At 44.3% G+C, this 21,310-nt stretch overlaps 1 protein-coding gene across 2 annotated transcripts in view; it reads right to left on the bottom strand.

Moving 5' to 3' along the window:
* The window catches only part of LOC124722631, a 359,671-nt gene that overhangs the window by 56,584 nt on the left and 281,777 nt on the right, over window positions 1-21,310 (bottom strand). The window lies entirely within an intron of this gene.

The following is a 21,310-nucleotide window of genomic DNA, read 5'->3' as shown; positions in this document are numbered from 1 at the left end:
ATATATATATATATATATATATATATATATATATAAAAAAACCACTTTCGGTCCAAAGACAATCATAAAATATATATGACAGCTAACGAGGCCATAAAATAATGTCGACAAAAGCATAAAATTCATGATGCATCACTATTTAACGGCATTGATTTGACATCTCTTCATAGTGTGTCGTAACTATTTTATGATACCTGATGGTGGTTCAAATGGTTCAACTGACTCTGAGCACTATGGGACTTAACATCTATGGTCATCAGTCCCCTAGAACTTAGAACTACTTAAATCTAACTAACCTAAGGACATCACACAACACCCAGTCATCACGAGCCAGGGAAAATCCCTGACCCATACCTGATGGTGGTTTGTGGACCGAAACTGACTGTATAATAAAGTAATTTTTATCAGTTGCTCTTGGCGGGGAATCAGGAAGTTTCCCCCCCCCCCCCCCCCCGCCTACTCCACCACCCACCACCCCCACACCCACGCTCAACTCTTTCTTCCTCCAACCCATAGATCAGATTGTTGGTACGCCCTTGTTTTTTAGTATGATGTATAGAAAAGAACTTAAGACGTATTATTACATGGCCGTTATCAGTGTACTGAATAGCCTCGATTGAGACCACTTTTTTCTTAATTAAAAGTTAGCTTGTGTGTGTCTAGTGTAGATGGTTTGGTAGGGATAGGTTTCACAAAGTAGAAACATTATGAGACGCGCTCCCTTTTGAGCTACTGACTTAAGTTTTCGGAAGGCTTATTTAGTTGGAGGTGCTAATCTCCTCGCATTTAATACCAATTGGGAAACCGTGTGCTCCACTACCTACTCGACTGTTGATTGGTTAATGCCGGGGAAAAAATGCAACACCATCAAGGACAAGGTCATTTTAAAGAAAAGGTTCAGATGGCTCTAAGCAATATGGGATTTAACGTCTGAGGTCGTCAGTCCTTTAGACTTAGAACTGCTTAAACCTAACTAACCTAAGGAAATCACACACATCCATGCCCGAGGCAGGATTCGAACCTGCGACCGTAGGAGCAGCGCGGTTCCGGACTGAAGCGCCTAGAACCGCTTGGTCACATCGGTCGGCCAAGGTCATTTATTGACAAGTTAGATAACAGTAGTTCCTCATTGTAGGAGCATACGATAACAAGGGATGTTTACGGGCGCTCAACGGCGATGTTATCGTCGGATATATGACCACAGAGTCAGATGAAATGAAATACACACATCACAGTAAAGGCTACCCGAACAAGTTTCATCAGTACACAGTGTACTCCCTGTGGTGGCAACTCGGGCGTGTATTCTCGCATGCAAACGATCCTAAACATGCCGAATGGCATCCTGTAGTAGATTGTCCCAAACATCTTGCGTCTTTTGTTGCAATTGGGTAATGATTTTTGCAGGCCCTGGAGAACGAGTAAGTCCCCGGTTGTTCATGCCCTATAAGTGTTCAGTTCGCGAGAGATGTAGTGATCTTTCTGGCCTAGGCAGCTGTACACCACGAAGAGAATATTGCGTTACAGCAGCCATATCTGGACGTGCATTGGCCTGGTCAAAAAGCACATCATGTTCCTGTTCAAATCAAATGGCTCTGAGCACTATGGGACTTAACATCTAAGGACATCAGTCCCCTAGAACTTAAAACTACTGAAACTTAACTAACCTAAGGACATCACACATCCATGCCCGAGGCAGGATTCGAACGTACGACCGTAGCGGTGGCGCGGTTCCAGACTGAAGCGCCTAGAACCGCTCGGCCACAGCGGCCGGCCATGTTCCTGTCGAAGAAATGGTAGTAGCAAGGGGATAATAGCCTGTGCAATGCTTTTCATTTTTTGTTATTGTTTCGTTCTTCAAGCAGTGGAACGAGCTGTTCGAGAGCGGGACCATTAGTGACTCGAGGTTCTATTCGGCCAATCAATTATTAGCGGAGCTGATTGTGGGGCAGATGGGGGATCCCAATTGGGAATAAATGGGAGGGGCTTACCAGTTCTAGCATCCGACTTACAACCAAGAGAAACCTGCAGAAAACCTGGGTCGGAACTGGCGGATTAGAACCATCTTAATTTATTTGTAGGACATCGCCCTACAAATCCAAAAATTAAAATGTTTTTTATGTATAAAGCGCATATATTTTGTAAGTGCCGATATGTTTTACTGAGCGGAATGAGGTGTGTGTGTGTGTGTGTGTGTGTGTGTGTGTGTGTGTATGTGTGTGTGTGTGTGTAAGTGTGTGTGTGTGTGTGCGTTTGTGTGTGTGTGTGTGTGTGTGTGTGTGTGTGTGTGTGTGTGCGTGTGCGTTTGTGTGTGTGTGTGTGTGTGTGTGCGTCCGCGCGTAATCATGTATCGAGTAGCGCTGATATCGATTATGATGACAGCGCTATGGCCGTTTCTTTGTTTTTTCGCGCCAAAATGAGCGAAGGAGTAACGTGGAGGTGTTTAACTGTGTGCGTGGTGTGAAGATGTTAAGGAATCAGTCTAAGAGAACAAGTAAATTTTGCGACTATAAACGTGTTTGATGCTTTGTAATCATTTGTGTACCTCACGTAATCCGCGGTTCACGAAGTAACGTGGAGGTGTTTAACTGTGTGCGTGGTGTGCAGATGTTAAGGAATCAGTCTAAGAGAACAAGTAAATTTTGTAACTATAAACGTGTTTGATGCTTTGTAATCATTCGTGTACCTCACGTAATCCACGGTTCACGAAGTCAAAAACCACGAGAACAATCGCGAGAACATGGTTAGATGCCCGCGAGCATCTCATCCGCGCCGGTAAATGAACTTGGATTACCTATATTACGTCGCATCTGGATTGCAGTGTGGGATGATGTATTGTGGTGTACTGTTACTGTATGTATCAGTGTATCAACATATTTGTTATTTTGTGAAACGTGTAACAGTGCAGCCCTGTGTAGTGCAAGTGTTAAAAAATACATAAATGGATTATACAAGGCTGATACTTAAATTTCGGTAATTGGCACTCCTTTATTGCTCTTGTTAGTTATCATTTATTACAGCAATACTCAAGCTGCTGCTCCTAGACTGCAAGGGAAGAAGCGAATGACGACTGGATTTACGAGGCGAGTGGGTACAATTAGCAAACACAGACGAACCTATAACCCCACCCTCCATCATTCGCTTACATGTGTGTGTGCGTATAATGATTCTGGCGCGGGTTACTTCTCCAAATATAACGGCGAGTTGTAACTCATGGCTCCCCATACCATGAAGGTTGGGCGAGACCTGCATGTCGTGGGCGAATGGTCTGTGAAATACACAGCTCACCAGGTCTACGCCATACTCGTGTACGCCTATCACTCGCATACCGACAGAAGCTACCTTTGTCACCGAAGGCAAAGGAGGGCCATTCTAATCTCCAGTCAACTCTTTCACGAAACCAAAGTAGCCTTGTTCGGCGATGTCGTAGTGAAAGCCTGACAAGAGGCAAACGCGTTCTTAATCGTGCTACAAGCAGACAGCTTGCAATGGTTCCTTATGACACAGCAAATGTATCATGTGTCCGGGTTTCTTCTCTAGATAATTTTCGGTCGGCCACAGCTGCTCCCAAATTGCACTGATCATGACATGCGTCTGTACTACGTGGACGTCTAGAACCTCCAAATACATCTTCGCTGCTTTTCGGGGCTCAGTTCAAAGCGGGAGTCATCACTGAAGACAACTCTACTCTAGTCAATGAGATTCCAGATCGAAGACGTGTCTGGAGGCGCCCCAGACAGTGATAAAGTACCAGTCGTAAGGCCCGGCAACTAGAAGTGATGGTGTGGGCTAGACATTTTATAGCAGGTACCGTTACAGAACAACGGTATGTCGACGATATTCTACGCCCTGTTCTGTTGCCCTTTATGGCAAGCTATCCTGGGCTTACGTTTCAGCAAGATAACACCCTCCAGAACACGGCGAGAATTTCTACTGCTTATTTTCTTGCTTGCCAAATCCTACCTTGGCCAGCAGGGTCGCCGGATCTCTCTCCATTTGAGAACGTGTGGAGCATTATGGGCAGTGCCCTCCAAACAGCTCCGCATTTTGACGATCTAACGCACCAATTGGACAGAACGAAATTAGAATTGTATTAATACCTTCAGCTGCTGAAGGACGTTGATGTATATCAACGGGGACAGGTGAAAATGTGTGACCCGCCCGGAATTCGAACCCGGGATCTCCTGCTTATGGCAGACGCTCTATCCATCTGAGCCACCGAGGGCACAGAGGATAAGGTCATGGCCGGTATTGCCAGAACTATATATTTATATTGATATAGTGTCTGTCCTTTTGGACATGTCCGAAAGAACAGACACCATATCCATATAAGTACAAAAATTGGACAGAATGTGGAACGATATCCCTCAGGAGGACACCCAGGAACTTCATCAATGCCAAACCGACTAACTGCTTGCATAAGGACCAGAGGTGGGCCAACGCGTTATTGACCTGCTCTTTCTCTTGACTAAATCATCCAAGTTACCTAAAATTGCAATCAGCTTGTTTGTCTGCTTATGTATATCACATCTACCGATAGCAATCACACTCGGGTGCATCCATCTTTGTTTTAGATTATAGTTTCGGTATTCACTTATCCGAGTAAAAAGATACGTGAAAACAGCCAAGTTATACCGTGAATAGGATTCGACGTTAAACATATTTCGAAGGACATGAAGCGTTGGCAACATTTCTGTTTCAGATCGTTGTCAGTAAAAACTTTTATCCAACCAGGAAGTTTGAAATACAGTCATGCTTTCAGTCAATTGTTTTAACATCGAATATCATTACTTTTAAACATTAATTACTTTTTGTCCGGTCTACACCGTTGATTAGTAAATTTCAGACGTCGATCTATAGTTGCTAAGGTGAAAGCGTAGTTAACGATCTGGAAATTTTTGTTGAAAAGTAACAGCAACAGTAGAAATATTATAGAATTAGTTTGGCGCAATGGTTTGTCCGATGTACATTGTCAATACCTACCACCAGTGCCTTGTCAGTATGTAAAGCGTTAATTTTTTTAATTTTATAAAGTTTACAATATGAATGGTCTCTGCACAAACCTTCCATCAACACAACTAAACATTTATGAGATTTATTATCGGGTGTACTTACCACAATCTATCCTTGTTCACGGGAATTAGCTTGCGTTCTGAAAATTACTTTTAAAAAGAGGAAATATCCAGTTTGTACCTACAGTACAGCCTGCGTGTTCCGAAACGAGATACTGGTCTGTCAATTGCAACACCGCTAACTCACAAAACTATGCTGGTTCATTTCTCGAGAGGTAATTGTGTTATGTGTGTATTACTAGTTATAATACCACCAAAGAATTACAGATTCAGATCGCTCATTTTAGTGGTAGGTGTCTTATTTTTTTCGAAATTCCTATATTTTGATTACATTTTGAAGCGCCAGGCGTCGCTGCGAATACAGTAATGACCGTTTACAGTGTACAGAAGAAAGTAAGTTAACTATTTGTACACGAAACAGATCACTGATATCAACAATCGAAGTTATTCTCTAAACGCAGTCAGTTAACACAGTAAGTGTTGGGACTACGGCATTTTGTTCAGGGTTACATTGATCTAGACAGAGTGGAATCTTAGTGTAGCAGTTTGTAGAAGATCTTTGCGGGGTGTCAGGTTACCTGAATTAAGCGCCTAGACGAAAAAGACACACTTTGTCGGTTAGCAGCTGTGGCCCAGATCTAGTAATCGGTGAACCGTGTATTGGCCTTTGTCCACCTTGACAATCGCTATGCTGTTTTAATTCTGGCGCAGTCTCTTGGACGGGGTCCACGCCTGTATTAATAAAGGCTCGGCGTCGTTTCAGGATCCATGGAATTTGCGGTAGAAGGGCAGTATAAACTACCCGTGGAAACAGTCCAGCGACATGTGCCAGCTGGAAGCCGTATGTGGAACCGAAAACGAACAGACGTAACGCGCTGGGTCAAGCTGCGAAAATTTGCGGAACAAGTGTATATATCGCCTACCCCAAAACTGTTCCTTCTCCAACAAGCATGATGCAGTATAAGCTTCATGGACCATCAGAAACTTAGATTTAAGGTAAACGAGAACAGAAGACACCCCCTCGTTCAAAAAATGTATATATTTTAACGGATACAATTTCTTAGATCAATAAAACCGTCAGACCAGCTAAAAACTGCATTGAACAGAGGTTCAGTACCAAAATTGTGATAATACAAGAAACCGTCTGCTGTTCCTTAGGTGTTATGTATCTTCACAAAAACGTCTACATCTAAATATTCATTTTAGAATACTACTGTCTATAAGAGACATTTTTAGCTCAAACAGTCCCTTCGGAGGAGACCTACAAAATTAAAAAATTACGTACTTAATTCCCACGAACATCTATACGTATTATAAATATTTTCTGTCCGTATGTGAAGACTAATCTCATGAACTATAGTAGGGATTTTCATACGATTTTCACTAATAGATGGATCGATTCAAGAGGAAGGTATATGTATACGTGGGTCGTTTGAAGAGTCCGTGCAAAAATAAAAACTACTTACTTTTTCGACATAGTCTCCTTTTAGATCTCTACACTTCATCCAACGCTGCTCCAATTTGTTTATCCCTTCCGAACAATAGGAATTGTCCAAGTCTGCAAAATGGCTATTAGTTGCTGCAATAACTTCCTCATTTGAATAAAATCTTTGTCCCACCAGCCATTTCTTCAAATTGGGGAGCAAATAGTAGTCAGAGGGAGCCAAGTCTGGAGAATAGGAGGGATGCGAAATGAGTTGGAATCCTATTTCCATTAATTTTTTGCGACCACAACTGCTGAGGTGTGTGCTGGTGCATTGTCGCGATGGAAAACGACTTTTTTGCGGTCCAATCGCCGGCGTTTACCTTGCAGCTCAGTTTTCAAACGGCCCAATAACGATGAATAATATGCACCTGTAATAGTTTTAACCTTTTCCAGATAGTCGATGAGGATTATCCTTTGCGAATCCCAAAAGACACTCGTCATAACCTTTCCGGCCGAAGGAATGGTCTTCGCCTTTTTTGGTGCGGATTCTCCCTTGGTAACCCATTGTTTATATTGTTCTTTGGTCTCAGGAGTATAGTAATGTATCCATGTTTCAACCACAGTGACGAAACGACGCTTTAAGTCCTGCGGATTCTTCCTGAACAGCTGCAAACCATCCTTGCAACACTTCACACGATTACGTTTTTGGTCAAGCGTGAGCAATCGCGGAACCCATCTTCTGGATAGCTTTCTCATGTCCAAATGTTTATGCAAAATATTATGTACCCAGTCATTCGAGATGGTCACAGCACTAGCAATCTCACGCACCTTAACTCTTCTGTCATCCATTACCATATCATGGATTTTATCAATGATTTCTGGAGTCGTAACCTCCACAGGGCGTCCAGAACGTTCAGCATCACTTGTGCCCATATGGCCACTCCGAAAATTTTGAAACCACTGATAAACTGTTCTAATCGAAGGTGCAGAATCACTTGTGCCCACATGGCCACTCCGAAAGTTTGGAAACCACTTATAAACTGTTCTAATCGAAGGTGCAGAATCGCCGTAATGCTTATAAAACTTCTCTTTAGTCTCCTGAGGCGTTTTGCCTTTCATAAAGTAATGTTTCATCACCCCACGAAATTCTTTTTCGTAAATTTTTTGGCAATCACTCGACTTCCTTGATTCACACGAATGCCAATATGGCTGAAACTTGGTGTGCCTTCTTTCCAAAGATGCTACCAACTAAACATGACCTAGATACGCGCCGTTGGTGCCATCTTTCGGACTTTGCACGAACTTTTCAAACGTCCCTCGTACAATTTATTATTATAGCAGTAATGAATGTGAAGAATATGTACTGTAATCTGCTCCATACTTACACCGAGATGAAAAAAAGTCATAGGATAGCGATATACACATACACAGATGGTATTAGTATCGTATACACAAGGTAACAAAGGGCAGTGCATTGGCGAAGCTGTCATTTGTACTCAGATGATTCATGTGAAAGGGTTTCAGACATGATTGTCGCCGCACAACGGGAATTAACAGACTTTGAACGCGGAATAGTTGTTGAAGCTAAACGCATGGGAAACTCCATTTCGGAAATTCTTAGGGAATTCAGTATTCCGCGACCCATAGTGTGCTGATAATACCAAATGTCAGCCATTACCTCCCACCACGGCAACACCCGAGAGGAGAGTAGAGTTGTCAGTGCTAGCAGACAAGCAACATTGCGTGAAAGAACCGCAGAAATCAATGTGGCACGTACGAGAAACATCCATTAAGACACTGCAGCAAAATTTGGCGTTGTTAGGCTAGGGCAGCTGACGATCGTCGCGTGTGCTTTTGCTAGCAGTATGACTTCGCCTGCAGCGATTCTCCAATTTGTCATTATGTTGTTGTTGTGGTCTTCAGTCCTGAGACTGGTTTGATGCAGCTCTCCATGCTACTCCATCCAGTGCAAGCTTCTTCATCTCCCAGTACCTACTGCAACCTACATCCTTCTGAATCTGTTTAGTGTATTCATCTCTTGGTCTCCCTCTACGATTTTTACCCTCCACGCTGCCCTCCGATACTAAATTGGTGATCCCTCGATGTCTCAGAACATGTCCTACCAACCGATCCCTTCTTCTAGTCAAGTTGTGCATTTTTTTATTCATTATTAAACCCACTCCTGCATTACCTCTATTTGATTTTGTATTTATGACCCTGTATTCACCTGACCAGAAGTCTTGTTCCTCCTGCCACCGAACTTCACTAAGTCCCACTATATCTAATTTTAACCTATCCATTTCCCTTTCTAAATTTTGTAACCTACCTGTCAGATTAAGGGATCTGACATTCCACGCTCCGATCCGTAGAACGCCAGTTTTCTTTCTCCTGATAACAACGTCCTCTTGAGTAGTCCCCGCCCGGAGATCCGAATGGGGGACTATTTTACCTCCGGAATATTTTACCCAAGAGGACGCCATCATCATTTAATCATACAGTAAAGCTGCATGCCCTCGGGAAAAATTACGGCTGTAGTTTCCCCTTGCTTTCAGCCGTACCAGAACAACAAGGCCATTTTGGTTAATGTTACAAGGCCAGATCAGTCAATCATCCAGACTGTTGCCCCTGCAACTACTGAAAAGGCTGCTGCCCCTCTTCAGGAACCACACGTTTGCCTGGCCTCTCAACAGATATCCCTCCGTTGTGGTTGCACCTACGGTACGGCTATCTGTATCGTTGAGGCACGCAAGCCTCATGGGACTGCGCAAACTGGTAGTGGCACCATAATGGTGTGGGCTGTATTTGCATGGAATGGACTGGGCCCTCTGGTCTAGATGAACTGATCATTGATTGGAAATGGGTATGTTCGGCTGCTGGGAGACTATTTGCGATCATTCATTGACTCCATGTTCCCAAGCAACGATGGAATTGTCGTGGATAAAAACGCACTATGACACCGGGCTACAATTGTTCGCGATTGTTTTGAAGAACATTCGAATGGTTTGGCCACCCTGATCGCCCGACGGTTCCCATCGAACATTTATGAGACAAAACCGAGAGGTCAGATCAATTACAAAATCCTGCACTGGAAACACTTTCGCAGTTGTGGACGGCTTAGGCAGCATTTATCAATATTTCTGCAAGGAACTTCCAACGACTTGTTGAGTCCATGCCACGTCGAGCTGCTGCACAATGCCGGGTAAAAGGAGGTCCGACACGATATTAGGAGGTAGTACATGACTTTCGTCACCTCGGTGTATAATTACACATTTATTGTATTGAGACCGCCTTCTGTTCTAAGAATAGAACATTTTCAGGTTGCCGAGTTGTGTCAAAGTCATGATACAACTAGTCTGGCTGTTGTGCTTAAAGTTGAGTACTAAATCCAGAAATAATGATCACAAACATTCTGCAAAAGAGTATTTTATTCTTTAATTGTTTTTCGAGATGTGCCGATTCAGCCATCTCGTTGGTGGAATGTCAATGATGACCACACGAACGTAAGAACAACACAACACCCGGTCTCCAAGAGGAGAATATCTCCGACTCAACCGGGAACCGAACCCGGGCTCCTGCGCTTGGGAGTCGGCCGCGCTGACTGCGCAGCTACCGATGCGGACCTGGCGAAAGTGCGTTATCAGGCACGGCTTACAGTGAACTGTACACAGCATGCTGTGTTTGCTCGCCGCACTTCCACCAGGTAGTCGGCAGAATGTTTGTGGTCATTGTTTCCGGATATGATATTTAACATTAAGTACGTTAACCAGGCCGTTCTGTCATGAATTTAGAACGAAACCGGTCACAGCAAACTAAATGTGTGGCTGCATCTTTGATGTGATTTCGATTAACTAGTACAATCTCAACAAGTATAAATTACGCAGTTAACAATTTAAGCAGTAATTCTATAGAGTATTCTGAATCACTCTGTATATTTGCAAGCATAAGTCTCGTGTTGAATATGCAAAGATTTAAAACAAATAGTAACTGTCACTCTTTACCTATTTTTTTATTTTATTTTGTCACTCAGTGTAAAAGACAATAATACGAAATTCAGTACTCGATCACATCACTGCAACTTACCTAAATATGCGTCATTTGTGTTATGCAGTACTGTCATGAACACGCTAAATTGTTCAAAATGTAGGTGCAAAAGTGGAAGTTTTTCATCAGTGCAAAAGACGATTGTTATGTCGCCAAACGCAGGTTATGTATTACAATATTTTACACTGCTGGCCACCGTAAATGCAACACCCTGAAGGAAGCATCCGAATCAAGTGAAATTTACACCATGGGTTTGCAGCGATGAGATATGCAACTGATTAGAATTTCAGCGCTGACGCACATCACGCGCGCCTGTGGCGCCACCTCATAGCGCCATTTAAGGCTTGGCGATTTCGACGGGTGTACGTTCGGCACGTGTGTTTTCCTTGTGGTTGTTTCACAAGACGATCAGTTATGCCTCGTAGACAACAGCGAACATCGATTGACCAAGTATCCGAGTTCGACAGAGGAAGGATAGTGGCTTACCGAGATTGTGGATTATCATACAGAGAAATCGCTAGTCGTGTTGGACGAAACCAAACAACTGTAATGCGGATATGTGACCGTTGGATGCAGGAGGGTACGACGGACCGACGTGGTCGATCGCATTCACCTCGGTGCACCACTGCACGTGCTGATAGGCAAATTGTGCGCATGGCAGTGACGGATCGCTCAATGACATCCCGAACCATAGCACAGCACATTGCGTCTGTAACGCATCATCCAGTGTCTGCGCGTACCATTCGACGCCGTTTACAGCAGAGTGGTCTGTCCGCAAGACGTCCATTGCTTCGTCTACCATTGACGCAGAACCACAGACGTCTCCGTCGCCAATGGTGTGATGACAGACGGATGTGGACGGCAGAATGGAATGACGTTGTCTTTACTGACGAGGCACGCTTCTGTCTGCAGCACCACGATGGTCGGATTCGAGTGTGGAGACACCGTGGAGAGAGGATGCTGGACAGCTGTATTATGCACCGCCATACTGGTCTTGCACCGGGTATTATGGTATGGGGCGGTATTGGATATTACTCTCGCACGCCTCTAGTACGCATTGCTGGTACTTTAAATAACCGGCGCTACATATCCGAGGTGCTGGAGCCAGTTGTCCTTCCTTACCTTCAGGGCCCGGCCACAGCCATATTTCAACAGGATAATGCGCGACCACACGTGGCACGCATTGTCCAAAGGTTCTTCGTCAATAACCAGATTGAATTGCTTCCCTGGCCGGCTCGCTCTCCAGATCTTTCGCCGATAGAAAACATGTGGTCCATGGTTGCTCAACGAGTGACCCAGATTACATCCCCAGCTGCCACACCAGATGATCTTTGGCAACGTGTGGAAGCTGCTTGGGCTGCTGTACCCCAGGAACACATCCAACGTCTTTTTGACTCGATGCCGAGACGTGTGGCAGCGGTGATCTCCAACAATGGCGGCTACTCTGGCTACTGATTCTGGCAGGAACCACATGTCACACACGTCTGTAAACGCAATCATTTGATACTTGGTCAACATGTTACCTACAAAATAAATTTTGTTGTGCTACCTCTTGTCTTTCTTGGTGTTGCATTTACGGTGGCCAGCAGTGTATTTCTATATCTCTATCAGTTCTCTTAGTAATACTGCCTGAGACAATTTTGTCGTTAAAACTAACAACTGCTTCGTACTTTTACTGAAAAACTGAAAAACTGAAGGAGATGTAATGCTCATTATGTCCATACAGCCCTTGAAAATGGAGTTCGAGATCCGAAACACGTTGGAAAGTATAAAATAAAAATATTGTGCCCGAAGACAGAATATTATTAATAAAATATATGCGGCATCTACGAGGGGCGTTCAATAAGTAATGCAGCAAACTTTGTTCATGAGACCCAGAAAATATTACATACAGGCTCCCAGGTAGATGCCATTTTCCTTGACTTCCGGAAGGCGTTCGATACAGTCCCACACTGTCGCCTGATAAACAAAGTAAGAGCCTACGGAATACCAGATCAGCTGTGTGGCTGGATTGAAGAATTTTTAGCAAACAGAACACAGCATGTTGTTCTGAATGGAGAGACTTCTACAGACGATAAAGTAACTTCTGGCGTGCCACAGGGGAGTATTATGGGACCATTGCTTTTCACAATATATACATGACCTAGTAGATAGTGTCGGAAGTTCCATGCGGCTTTTCGCGGATGATGCTGTAGTATACAGAGAAGTTGCGGCATTAGAAAATTGCAGTGTAATGCAGGAAGATCTGCAGCGGATAGGCACTTGGTGCAGGGAGTGGCAACTGACCCTTAACATAGACAAATGCAATGTATTGCGAATACATAGAAAGAAGGATCCTTTATTGTATGATTATATGATAGCGGAACAAACACTGGTAGCAGTTACTTCTGTAAAATATCTGGGAGTAGGCGTACGGAACGATTTGAAGTGGAATGATCATATAAAATTAATTGTTGGTAAGGCGGGTGCCAGGTTGAGATTCATTGGGAGAGTCCTTAGAAAATGTAGTCCATCAACAAAGGAGGTGGCTTACAAAACACTCGTTCGAGCTATACTTGAGTATTGCTCATCAGTGTGGGATCCGTACCAGGTCGGGTTGGCAGAGGAGATAGAGAAGATCCAAAGAAGAGCGGCGCGTTTCGTCACAGGGTTATTTGGTAAACGTCATAGCGTTACGGAGATGTTCAGCAAACTCAAGTGGCAGACTCTTCAAGAGAGGCGCTCTGCATCGCGGTGTAGCTTGCTGTCCAGGTTTCGAGAGGGTGCGTTAATGGATGAGGTATCGAATATATTGCTTCCCCCTACTTATACCTCCCGAGGAGATCACGAATGTAAAATTAGAGACATTCGAGCGCGCACGGAGGCTGTCCGGCAGTCGTTCTTCTCGCGAACCATACGCGAGTGGAACAGGAAAGAGGTAATGACGGTGGCACGTAAAGTGCCCTCCGCCACACACCGTTGAGTGGCTTGCGGAGTATAAATGTAGATGTTTCTTGAAAACAGCTTGGTTTTGTTCATGATTCCAATACACCATAATATTTCGGCATGTTTTGGCTACAAAACTGTGTTTTCCAATATAATCTCCGTCCAGTGCGACGGCTTTACGTATTCTTACTGCGAGAACTCGTATGCTCGCATGGTACCACTCTGCTGGTCGACGTCGGAGCCAACGTCTTACTGCATCAGTAAACTTCCCATCATCCACGCCGCTTCTCGCAGAGTGCATTCTTCGGTGGGCCAAACATACGGAAGTCTGAATGTGCGAGATCCGGGCTATAGGAAGACGCGGAAGAGCTGTACAATGAAGTTTTGTAAGTTCCTCTCGGGGAGTGCAGACTTGTATGAAGCCTTGCGTTATTGTGGAGAAGGAGAAGTTGGTTTGCATTTTTGTGGCGACGAACGCGCTGAAATCGTTTCTGAAGTTTTCTTGGGGTAGTACAATATACTTCCTAGTTGATCGTTGCAGCCAGACATCAAACAGAATAACCCCTTCACAGTCCCAGAGGACCGTGACCACGAGTTTACCGGATGAAGGTACAGCTTCGAACTTTTTCTTCGGAGAAGAGATGATGTAGCTCCACTCTATGGATTGCCGTTTTGTTCCCGGTTCGAAGTGATGAACACATGTTTCATCGCCTGTGACGATGTTCGACAAAAGATTGTCACGATCAGCCTCGTAACACGCAAGCAATTTCCCACAGAGGCTCCATCAATGCTCTTTGTGGTCTGCAGTTAGGCGGCGAGGAACTCAACACGCACTCACCTTTGAGTACTCCGACTGGGGGTCGAGTGTATCAGCGGAACCAACAGAGATTTCCAGTTGAGCAGCGAGATATTTCACTGAGATCCGTCGATCGCCTCGAATGAGAGTGTCCGCACGTTCCAACATTGCAGGAGTCGCAGCTGTGTGCGACCGGTTGGCACGAAGGAGATCGAGCAGATTTGCGCGACTCACCCGTAGAAATTCTGCAAGCACCTATGAATGTTTGTGATGCTCTGATTTTTCGCCAAAAGAAACTCGGTTACATCTCCTTGCTTGGAACGCACCTCCGTTACATGCACCATTTTGAGGGCTATGCATAAATCGCCACCTATCGGAACTTCATGAAACTATGGGGTCTGAAGCGGGAATATTCCTCGATATCCCACAACAGATGCAACCGAAATTGGTAGAGAGAAAAAACGTGTTGCACTACTTATTGAATGTCCCTCGAAGAAGTTACAGTCACGGTCAGGCACGACTTAATGTCAATTAATAAGCTCTACGTCTTCAACGGGCCAAAAAATTTAGAAACTCGACAGTAGCTGACTGGAAACGTATAGCGTGGCTTGAATATTCATGATGAGCGTGCAGTTGACATTCTGTCTTACACAGCTGGTGTCCACAGGGCTGCACGCTTACGTTTCTACTTTGACGAAACCTTATTCAGGTCTCTTATCTCGCCCGATTGTCCCACCGCTACATCACTCGGTCTTAATCCCAAATAAAATCACTGAGACCATATGAAACAGTAGGCGAAACGTAGCAATCAACATCACAGCAATTTGGCAACGCTACGGGACCTAATAATCAACAAGTGGCTTCAGCAGAATAGAAACTTCTGGAGGCGGTTTTACCGGGTATTACCGTGGTGTCTCCCGGTAGTCACTAATTTTTGTCCACTGTGCTTACAAAAGAAATTAAGCAGGAAGAGTATCGAGGCATATAGCTGAAGACCTTAATTTAATTGAAAATCTTCAAAAGTATAGCCGTCGATGTTGAATGGCTGGTTATGATGTTTTATCATTTTAGACAAAGAAATCTCTTAGAGATCTGGGACCATCTTTTGCAGTGAATGAAAATGTACTAGTCTTGGTCACGAACATAATTTTAATTTGACATCTCATCGTTACCAGATACAAGTTGAGCAGAAACTCAGATTGGGTAAGGATGGAACTGCAATAACGCTACCTGAGGATTTAAAATCATGTTTACTGGGAGATGCTGAGGAGGCTTTTGGAAGAGGAGCAGGAGGAGAGAGGGGTGCTGAGTCGATGATCCAGGCCTTAAGAGAAACGACTGATGAAAAGAAGACTGTTTACGAGAAATGGTTAAACTCAAAAAGGCAGGAAGCTAGAGATCATTACAACACAATAAAGAGAGAACCAAGAAGGATGGTTATTCGAGCTAAAGAGGTGACGTGGGAGAAGAAACGTCTCGCCTTATAACATTTAGTTGGATGCAACATGACATCAGAAGTTTGGCGATTTATACATCAGGTGAGATCCCTGCTAAAATTGGGAGCTTGAATGTTTGCCATCTCTCAAAGGAAGACACATTTTAAAGGTCTTCTGTCACAGAACAAGGTTGCATTTAGAAAAGAGGAGAATCAAGTGGATATTTATGCTGTGGAAGAGGTGACTGACAATGAAGTTTATCACTCCCTTCAAAACACAAAAAATGGAAATGCAACCGGTTCTGGAGGAAAAGTAATGCTATTATTGAAGCAACATTAGTAGGCATTTTTAATATACTGGTTCAAGGGGATGAAGTACCCCAAGAATGGGAGATATCATATATTACCGCCAACATAACAAAGGGAGCAGGAGAAATTCGGCTAATTACAGGGAAATGAGTGTAACGGCTTCGTTGAGTAGTTGTTCAGTAGTATATTAACTAACTGATTGGGAAAGGTTGTGGATGTCGTTGCATCTCAGGAACAGTTGGGTTTTGTTGCTGGGAAAAGCTGTCATAATAATATCTTTTGTGTGCGCCAGAATTATCAGAAAATGATCGCAAAAAGTCAAGCTTTCCATTTGGTGTTTGTCGATTCAAAAAGGGCCTATGATTCCATGCCAAGGAAGTAGCTATGGACAGCATTGGAAAATTTTAAAGTGAATGGTATATTAAAAGAATTGGAAATGAGAGGCAGTTATCAAGGTTGGTGGTGAGATGTCGGAAAATTTTAAAACAGGGATTAAGGAATGGACGTTCTAGGTCACCAACCTTGTTTAAGCTGTATTTAGAGGCCGGTTTTGGTTACTAGAGTAGATAGTACAGCAGTATTGGTGAGGCAATACAGCGTCATTGTTTGCATTCATTACTGTTTGCCAACGCTCAAGTACTAATGGCTCTAGGTAAGGATGATGCCATGTATCAGATGAAAAAGTTAATGGATGCTTGTAAACAATAGGGTATAGCAATCAATATGGATGAAACAGAATACCTTGTTGTTGGAAGTGGGTAAGGTTAGGATTTAGATTTTGAGTCTGGCTGGGCGAGAAAGGTGGAAGTATTCAAGTATCTGAATTCACCAATCGACCAATCAATAAGACCGGCAGTTTTGATGCGGAGGTAACAGTTAGATCATTATATGGTATCTTTTGAAGTCCGCACATATCCAGACGAACAAAGAAAGTAGTTCTACTTGCTGTGGTTAAAAGTATATATGACTCAGTGTGTTGGACGCTCAACGAGGAATGAGGAAAACTGAGGGGAATGAAATGGACGGGTTACGACGGAGCTTGAGAGTGGTCCGCTTGGATCGAGTGAGAAATGAATATGTAGGAACAGAGATGGATGCCGTAGAACCAGTGAGAAACATGACTGTTGCTTGAGTGCTGATTGTGAGGTGGTGTGGACATGTCCGACGGATGGAGGAACGATGATGGTCTCCGTGTTTGGCAAACTGGTCTCCGCCAGGGAGAAGGAGCCGAGGGAGGCCGAGGGTAACGTGGGGGGAAAGTATAACAAAGCCATGGACAGCAGTGGTCTATCGGAAAAAGACTGACAGGATAGAAGTTTGTGGCTTCTGAGTACGGGCAACTGCTAACAGGTGGAAACGCCTACTTTCCCAAAGATCTAGCGAGAAGCGGTAGGCTACTGTACATGGTTTTTGACAGATCTTATGACAGCATTACCCCGTAGTGTGTAAAGATGAGATGATAAAATAGTGTTGGTGACCAAGACTAAGATATTTCCATTCAATGATGATGACGATGAAGATGAGCAGGTTTTCCACCTACGGCAGACAACACTTTTAAAGTCACTTCTGATAATGCCCCCGATTGTATAAAGAGAAATTAGCATTTTAGAAGGATTTGTGGCCAGAGGTGCAGCAACGGCGGCCGGATTTAGGGCGGTGAGCAAGGCGGCCTGAGTCAGCCGGGCCACTGCCAGGTTGGCAGAGCGGCCCCCGATGTCCGCCGCCGCCAACGCCACGCTTGCACCACAGCGCCGGCCACCCCCAGCCGCTAACGAAAGACAGCCACGCCGAAATAGACGCGCCTTTGAGTCGTGAATCACGACTCGATGCGACCTAAAGCTGTCAGCCCTGGTGATTCGGAGAACTTAAATAAACGCGGGGGAAAAATATCCCTACGTCTCCGTTTTTCTATTGTTTTCACTCCGTGACCAGAATAAATACTTCAGATACTTTGTATCAGACAGTGATCAGGATTCATCACCAAGCGGTAGTGTCTGTCGACGTGAAGTCTGAGACACTGTGGCTAGCAAGTAGACACAGTTCTTCGCGGCTCCCCAGAGTACAACTGGCACGCCCTCTGCCGCAGCTCTGCGCTTAAATACGGGCGCGCGGTCACGTCTTGCCACTACGCCGAGTATAATGGTACAAGTTGTCATCCCTAAATATCATCACTGCTTCTTCGGTTCACTGTGGATTACACCTATTGAACACCTATGTATGATTACAAAGACAACCCCTTAGTAGGAAAAGAAATGAATGTTCGAGTTTAAACTTCTGTCGACAGCGAGGTCATTAGAGACTGCTCATCGCAGAAAATGCACAGATGAGTAAATTGGATATCCAGACTACGATTAACTTATTTGTTTGCTCAGACCGTAAAACACCAGAAGTACATTGCCTGACAGAAAAGTTGAACGACTTGATAGGATGTCACTGTAACTTCGTAAACGTGCGCGCCATCGGTGGTTGTGTAAATGATTATTATACACTACTGGCCATTAAATTTGCTGCACCACGAAGATGACATGCTAAAGACGCGAAATTTAACCGACAGGAAGAAGATGCTGTGATATGCAAATGATTAGCTTTTCGGAGGATTCACACAAGGTTGGCGCCGGTGGCGACACCTACAACGTGCTGACCTGAGGAAAGTTTCCAACCGATTTCTCATACACAAACAGCAGTTGACCGGCGTTGCCTGGTGACACGTTGTTGTGATGCCTCGTGTAAGTAGGAGAAATGCGTACCATCACGTTTCCGACTTTGATAAAGGTCGGATTGTAGCCTATCGCGATTGCGGTTTATCGTATCGCGACATTGCTGCTCGCGTTGGTCGAGATCCAATGACTGTTAGCAGAATATGGAATTGGTGGGTTCAGGAGGGTAATACTGAACGCCGTGCTGGATCCCAACGACCTCGTATCACTAGCAGTCGAGATGACAGGCATCTTATCCGTACGGCTGTAACGGATCGTGCAGTCACGTCTCGATCCCTAGTCGATAGATGGGGACGTTTCCAAGACAATAACCATCTGCACGAACAGTTCGACGACGTTTGCAGTAGCATGGACTATCAGCTCGGAGACCATGGCTGCGGTTAGCCTTGACGCTGCATCACAGACAGGAGCGCCTGCGATGGTATACTCAACAACGAAACTGGGTGCACGAATGGCAAAACGTCATTTTTCGGATGAATCCAGGTTCGGTTTACAGCATCATGATGGTCGCACCCGTGTTTGGCGACATCGCGGTGAACGCACATTGGAAGCGTGTATTCGTCATCGCCATACTGGCGTATCACCCGGCGTGATGGTATGGGGTGCCATTGGTTACATGGCTCGGTCACCTCTTGTTCGCATTGACGGCACTTTCAACAGTGGACCTTACATTTCAGATGTGTTACGACCAGTGGCTCTACCCTTCATTCGATCCCCGCTAAACCCTTCATTTCAGCAGGATAATGCACGACCGCATGTTGCAGGTCCTGTACGGGCCTTTCTGGATACAGAAAATGTTCGACTGCTGCAGTGGCCAGCACATTCTCCAGATCTCTCAACAATTGAAAACGTCTGGTGAATGGTGGCCGAGCAACTGGCTCGTCACAATACGCCAGTCACTACTCTTGATGAACTGTGGTATGGTGTTGAAGCTGCATGGGCAGCTGTACCTGTACACGCCATCCAAGCTCTGTTTGACTCAATGCCCAGGCGTATCAAGGCCGTTATTACGGCCAGAGGTGGTTGTTTTGGGTACTGATTTCTCAGGATCTATGCACCCAAATTGCGTGAAATAGTAATCACATGTCAGTTCCAGTATAATACGTTTGTCCAATGAATACACGTTTATCATGTGAATTTCTTCTTGGTGTAGCAGTTTTAATGGCCAATAGTGTATTTGCAGTTCTCTGTGACAGGCAAAATGGCCACCAGAGTGCAACAGTGTTGTGTGTATTTAGTGTTGTTGTCAAAGTTACGGTCGACCACTTCTGACCACCGCAAGAGAGGACCACCGTGTTGTGTGCCAAGCACATCGTAAGCCACCTGCGCCAATTATTTGAGAATTAGTAATGGGCCAGCTGCAACATTCTGCATCATTCCACACCACGGTTCGGGGTCTAGCAGCAGCAGAACAAGGGAATTACCGCCTCTTGCTTAGGCTGCCACTAAGATTACAACACAAACGGTTGTGTTTACAGTGGTGCAGTAACGAATCTATTAACGATCTGGAATATTCAGTCACTTGAAACTCACACTGGCACGTACAGAAATTTGTTAACTGTGTTCCTTCCCCCTTACGAATTTATTTTCGTGTTTGTCACCCAATCTTGAAGTTCTTTATTATGCGTCTACACCATATTACTGTTTCACCTACGTGGTTTGATATGCTATGTTTTTATTCTTGTATCTATAAGCCTCTATGTGAGGTGCACATCTGTAGAGTTTTCAGTCCCTGCGTATAGTGTTTATTTTATGCCGTTGTTATTCCAGAGGCCATAGATTACCTAAAGATGCAACACTCGCACCGAACGAGGTAACTTCTCAGAAATCAATCGTGGCAAGTGGTAAAATTCCTTACTAGGTAAAGTACTTAATAAACCTCACGGTAGTGTTAACAAACAGAGCTAACATATCGTTCCCATTTACGATAAGCAGTCATAAAGTATTAATTATCGCCTCGACAACTACGGTACTGTGGCGCGGAGCTTTCAGTATTTGACAGGACTGCAGACAAGTACCTCCAAGCAAATGAAAAATTAATTAAGTAACCATTTTTTGAGGTGATAATTAAAAGATTATGACTTTCACTCGTACAATTACCATCATTAATATCAGGCACTGCGGTTTCTATCTATTCGTAGAGAAAATACCTTCCGATACGACAGGTGCATTGTCAATGCAGAAACCAAGAGTGGCACTGGAGTGGGTGTCGTAAAGAATAAACTGAAAGGAGTTGCCTCAAGTTCTATTCTAGATGGCCCTTGTGCATTTCTGGCCTGTAATTTTAATTTTACCTTCAGTCATGGTAACGGTTGGTTTACTGCTGCCGTTGAAACGACTGGTTGTAGTGCTCCTGCTGCTGCTGGATTACAGAGTTTTGATTCACGTCATGTGATTTCTTACCTCACCTATCATATTGGCGAGCTAGCTAATAAAGTTTTTGGCAGGTCAAAGAAGCATATACAAAATGGTATAAATGTTGTCAAATGTCTTCCGTCCCCTTCTTCCATTCCCTTATGAGAATGAGCGCGCAACTGCTTAACTATGTGCTTGTAGAGGTCGCTTCAACAGTTGCTGGCTCGCTTTTTACAA

This window comes from Schistocerca piceifrons, chromosome 1 (assembly GCF_021461385.2).
Source record: "Schistocerca piceifrons isolate TAMUIC-IGC-003096 chromosome 1, iqSchPice1.1, whole genome shotgun sequence".
NCBI classification, from domain to species: Eukaryota; Metazoa; Arthropoda; class Insecta; order Orthoptera; family Acrididae; genus Schistocerca; species Schistocerca piceifrons.
The sequence above is the reverse complement of the archived record's forward strand: the minus strand, read 5'-3'. Positions and strand labels throughout refer to the sequence as shown.